Raw genomic sequence first — 6,307 nt, forward strand, 5'->3', positions numbered from 1 at the left:
AAAAAAAAAAAAAAAAAAAAAAAAAAAAAACGAAACAAAAAAAAAAAAAAAAAAAAAAAAAAACTGTTTAGAAAATAAAAGTACTACGGAGTATATTATAAAATGAACATTAAAAATACATAACATAAACTTTAAAAAAAAAAAAACAAACAAACAAACAAACAAACAAACAAAAAACAACAACAACAACCCAAGATATTATAAAGGAATAAATAAATTTTGTAAAATAATAGAACTAAAAATCACACAAAAGAAAAAAGCAAATCATTTTAAAATGTATAAAGAAAAACACTAAAAGTTCCCTAAAATATAATAACATTAAATCGTAATATGAACTTTGAAAAATGAAAATATACAATGAGCACTGAAAATAGAAACGAGAGCTTCCAAAGAATCAATCCGGGACCGGTCCAAATCAGCCGCTGCTCGGCACTGTCCCGTAGTCGGAGTCAATACCGTTGAGTTGCAAAAGCGAGTGTCGGCATTGAATTCGATTCGTAGATCTTCCTCCAGTGCCCGTATCCGGCGGAAGATGGATCCTTGTAGTTGTGGCGCGGGAGAAAGTAGGGCGACGACAGAAAGAAATGCGGGAGAGAGCGTATGAGGCGAATATTTATAAGGGGCGGCGACTCATAACGGATTATATTTAAATTTTAACGGATTAAATTTAAATTTTTAGGAAAGTAAACTGTAAACAAATACGGAGTAAAATTTAAAATTTTAAAAATATACTCCGTATAATTTAATTAAGGCGGCGCCGACTCCGAAAATTTTCCATAGCCGATATTTGAGTTATTTTCACTTTTGGCCCCACAATTAGTTGACATTTTCACATTTAATCCTTGATTATTAAAATTTTTAGATTTAATCCTATGACTTTTAAATTCCTACCACATTTGGTCTTTTCGATCAAAATTTTAGTTACTAGTAAGGCCATCCTCAATAATGGATTTTTTGTATGGTTTTTGAGGAGTTTTTATTGGTGTGATTAGGAAAGAGAAGGTAGAATAAAAGAAAAAACAAAAACAAAAACAAACAAAATCAATACTAAAAAAAACAAAAAAAACACAAAATTACTGAGAATAGCAGTTACGCACCCCGAAGGCGCGTGCATTGCAGGATGGTTTGTTTTTTTTCTCTCTTTCCTATTTCTCTCCCCTCCACCTTGGATGCTTTGATTAAAAAAATCGTGAAAGAACTCAACAAAATTGACTATTGGTGATGGTCTAACTATTTTTTCGACGACTGATTTAACTTAAAGGCAAAATTGTCATTTCATTATTTTAATTTAAAAAATCATTTTCCTCAATCATTTACTTCTCACAGCCTCACACAGTGTCGATGATACCGCCGAAACCCTCCCATTTCGTCTTGCAAACCGCCACATTGTACCCTAACCCCCTTAGAAACCCCATCACACTCTGCCGCATAATCTGCTTGCTCGAGTTCAAACACGCGCACATTTCAATCGCCTTCGAAACGTTAATGGAAAGAACCGTCGGAACAAATCTGAGTCATTATTCACCATCGCCCCAACTACATCCTCAACCGCCTGACCCGTCTCCCACCCCGCCAACAAATCCTACTCCTCATCCGACCCGTCCTCCGACAACCCATTATCGGCATCCCCTTCAGCAAAGGATTGGGGGAAAAGAGTAATAGGGTTGCATCATGTGTGAGGGATGTGAGGAGTAAAGGGTTGGGGGAAAATGATTTTTTAAATTAAAATAATGAAATGACAATTTTACCTTTAAGTTAAATCACTCGTTAGAAAATAGTCACGTGTAATCTGAATTTTGATCGCAATGACCAAATGTGGTAGGAATTTAAAAGTCATGCACTAAATCTGTAAATTTTAATAGTCATAGACTAAATGTAAAAATAGTTTCACACTTGTAGGACCACAAGTGGAAATAACTCCCAATCTAGTGCTATATTTTTTCCCCATTTATTTAATTTACTCAATATCCATTTAGGACATGTCAAGTAAAACAATAAAGATATAAGCTTTGTCTAGCCTCTAGTCCATATCACCATAAGATTTTTATTTTTTTTTCTTTAGTCACACTAGCAAATTTTATTGTAGATCATGGTCCAAAAAAGTGTCATTTCTTTGAATGAAAAGAAACGACATCTTTTAGTGTAATTAGTTTTGTTTGTATAACATATTTAGATTTGTCTTATATACATTGTTTAATTTAAACACAATTACAATTTCATTTTATTTCAACTACGATTTCATTCGACATTATACATACAATAATCTTATTACAGTTAGACATGTTATTGAAATTCAATTTATACACATTGTAGTCTTATTACAAGTCAGTTAAACAGCTTCATTCCGGAAGGAGACAATGAAGGGTTTTCTTCCGGAATAAGGAAATTAATGTCTTTTGTCGAAATAACCCAGCCTAGGACGTGTTTTTTAACCCGAATGGTATACCAAAATGGTGTGATTTTGAAAAGTAAAAAACAAGGAGATGAGACATTCAGCAGCCCATTTCTTCCAACTTTTAAAACGGTAGTAGCAAGCTTGTTGCTCATTTTTGGTGAATTTTAAAGAAAATGAAAATACTATTTTTATTACTTCTTGCGACACTAAAAATGTTTAATACGTATAATACTAATTATGATTATCTCGGACCAGATGCCGAAGTGAGAGTAAACGAAGGGGAGAAGGGAAAAAATTGAGAAGAAAAAAGAAAAAATGAAACAAATTAAGTCCTTTTACAGGTACTTAGAGTATCGGGTAAACACAATTTGAAAGGAGATGAAGAATATGTTTTTCTAGAATGTGAAACTGGACAATGCGAAGACAATGATGGAGATAATGAAGTAAGGGGGAAACTTCACAAATTCGATAAAAAAGGCATATGAAAATAATAAAGAATTCAATTAGTTGAATGAAATCCATAATTATGAGATAAATAAAATAAAATAAAATAAAAAACAGTGAAGGATGTGAATGAATGGATATGAAATGATAAAAAACATTATAAAAAGTACACAGGAAAATGTGCATCACACTAAACAAAGGGAAAGTAATGCAAAAGTACAAAGGGAAGTGTGCAACATAGTACCACACCATACAAAGTTTTTTTTTTTGAGAACAGACCACACCATACAAAGTTGATTCACCTAAATAGGGCAATTGTTGTTCTCTATATTGCTAGAGTATGAACAACGACACCGATAAAGGTAAAATAGACAAACAATTGTACAATGAACAACTATCAATGCACAAAATACAAAATATTTCACATAAAAAAAGTTTGGACAAAAAATTATTGAGCATTTATATTATACATAGATACATATAACTAAAAGGGTTTTTGACTGAAATATAAATTTTGACCAAGTAGAAGAAAAAAATGTGACTTTTTTGAGATTTGGACGGGAATGCGTTTGGGATCCCCAAACGCGAGATACACCTTTTATTGACAACGAGATTCACGAATGGGAAATGCGTCTGGCGTATTTAATACGCCAGACGCATTTCCCATTCACGAATGAATTTGTTGACTGACAAGGAAGAAACGCATTTGCGAAATGCGAGTCGAGACTCGCATTTCGCAAATGTGTTTCTTTCACCGGAGTCCGCCACCCCGACGAACCCACCACCGGCGATGATGGTTTGTTGTGATTTTTAATATTTCAGCAAATATTGATGGTTTTTAGCTTTAGAACGGATATTATGCTTTTCAAATCTTTTTGTTTTACAGTAATTTGCTTCTGGGTGTGTGTATAAAGTGAAGAAATTTGTTGCATGGATGTATCCATATTTTCGTGATTTTCTTTTCTTTTAGTTCTAGTGTTGTGTATTTTCTTCATTCCAAGGCCTCTTTGATAGTATGTTATTTGATGCAGTCGATGACTGAAGCTATGGAGGCTCAGGTGAAGGACAAAGTTTCAATCAAAATCACAACAAACCATCATCGTCAGTGGTGGATTCGCCGGGGTGGCGGACTCCAGTGAAAGAAACGCATTTGTGAAATGCGGTCTCGTATTATACGAGACTCGCATTTCGCAAATGTGTTTCTGCCTTGTCAGTCAACAAATTCATTCGCGAATGGGAAATGCGTCTGGTGTATTTAATACGCCAGACGCATTTCCCATTCGCGAATCTCGTTGTCAGATAAAAGGTGTATCTCGCGTTTGGAAAATGCGTTTGGGATACCCAAACGCATTTCCCAAACATAGATTTAATATTTTCGTCCAAACTCAAAAAAAGTCACATTTTTGTCTCTTACTTGGTCAAAATTTATATTTCAGTCAAAAACCCTAACTAAAATAAGTTTTAAAAAAAGAGGACAAAGTAATATTACAAATTTAATAGTAAATTGGCAAACGGTTAATAGGTGGTTGGTTTAGCTAGTAGTTGATGGCTGGTTGCGTTAACTGGTTTGACCAGCTGGCTTTATTAGCTGGTTATAAAAACTGTTTGGTAAATTAGTTGTTTACTAGTAGCTGATTGAATGTAAAATGACATTTAAGGGTATGAGTGTATTGTATTATTTCAACCTTTAAATATAACAAGAAGATAAACACTTATTAATAAATAGTTATAAAATTTGGATATCATCTATACTTTTTTAAGGGTATAAGTTAATTATTTTTGTTTATTTCTCTTATTAAATTATACGAGTATTCTAAAACAATTTTTATTACGTATTTGTTTTCTATTATTATTATTATTATTAAAAATAACAAACCCATCACCCGTTTATTATTATTATTATAAAATAACAAACACACCACCCATTTAAAAGTAAATCACATTGATTTCAAAGAATAAAATAGTCAATATACCCATTGTCCCCAACAAGCTAATACAAAAAGTTACATTCATTAGCTTTTCAATTTTCAGCTTATTGATCCAATAAGCCATTTACCAAACACTTCAAAATAGCTTATTGATTGGTCAAACAGCTAAACTTGATCAAATAATCTAAATATGTATATAGCATATTGTTCAATCATAACATATACTCCATAACATATTGTTTTGACTAACATTATGCGACTGTATTTGCCCCTTTTAAAAAAGCCAACATTGAGTGGCGCAGCCAAAATACGGTTCGCCCGGATCGTATCAGATATCCCCGTTGATGGTGTAAATGTAAACGGGGGTACGGATTTACACCACGTGTGTTTGATTGTGTATGATGTAGTGTATGGAGTGTGTATGGATGAATACAGGGAGAAAAGGGAAAGGAAGTCATGGCTTCCTTCTTGGAGAAGAAGAGCCATGAACTCTATAGTGAACAAGAGAGAGGGGGCCGAGAGGCAAGGGATCCCCATGATTCAGAATGCCATTAACATGAGGGTCAGGTCCTTTATATAGAAATAGGACCTGACCCTTCAGGAATATAATATTACATTTAACCCTTAACAATTTCTAAGGGACACCCGACCTTTTAGGGTACAATAATACACGGACTATACATTATATTTCTACAGTAGTCCTTGGGGGTATTTACCCATCACAAGTCCCCCACTTCTTGAATCTGCGAGAGTCGTCAGGTTCGAGAAGTAAAATGTGCTCCAGGCGGCCAACTTGTTACAAGCAAAGTCTCCCCGATCTGAATGCCTTAATAGACTGTGACGAACCCCTTAAGTCTGAGTTGAGCATGGGGCGTGATTTACACTGGTTGCCTCGTTAAAAACCTTAGACTAAGAAAAAACCCAGTGGGAAAAAACCTAGCTAAGGGAAAAAGAGTGCAACCAAAAGCGTAATAATTAAAGACTACAAGGGGTTATGTCTAGTTGTTGATGTAGTTATGTTGCTCCTTGTGCTGCCATTGTCGAGATGCAAAAATATCGAACATCTATAGATGGAGAAGATAATGCCAACCATCGAGCGGTAGGAGAAAATAATATGATGCCGAGCAGATATAGACCTACCACATTAACGCCAAGACGCGGGATAAATTTATCACTAAAAAGGCGGCCTTGCTGAGAATCGGTATAAGCTCATCGCTAAGAAGCGGGATAGATTCATCGTTGAAAAGCGGTGCTAAAAAGCGGAATACAATCATCGCTAAAAAGTGGGATAAAAACATCGCTGAAAAGCGGTATCGCTAAGAAGCGGGATAAAGTCATCGCTAAAAAGCGGAATAAAGTCATCGCTGAAAAGCGGCAGCGCTAAGAGGCGGGAAAGTCATCGCTGAAAAAGCGGCATCGCTAAGAAGCGGAAAAGTCATCGCTGAAAAGCGGGATAAAAACATCGCTGAAAAGCGGGCATCGCTAAAAAAGCGGATAAATTCATCACTGAAAAGCGGCATCGCTAAAAAGCGGGATAAAA

The 6,307-nt window shown here is 34.9% G+C and overlaps 1 pseudogene; it reads right to left on the bottom strand.

Annotated features, from left to right (window-relative positions):
• Nucleotides 1–494, bottom strand: part of LOC116000518 — an 8,965-nt pseudogene extending 8,471 nt beyond the window's left edge.
• Nucleotides 495–6,307: the final 5,813 nt, after the last annotated feature.

The sequence above is a fragment of the Ipomoea triloba genome, chromosome 1 (assembly GCF_003576645.1).
Source record: "Ipomoea triloba cultivar NCNSP0323 chromosome 1, ASM357664v1".
NCBI classification, from domain to species: Eukaryota; Viridiplantae; Streptophyta; class Magnoliopsida; order Solanales; family Convolvulaceae; genus Ipomoea; species Ipomoea triloba.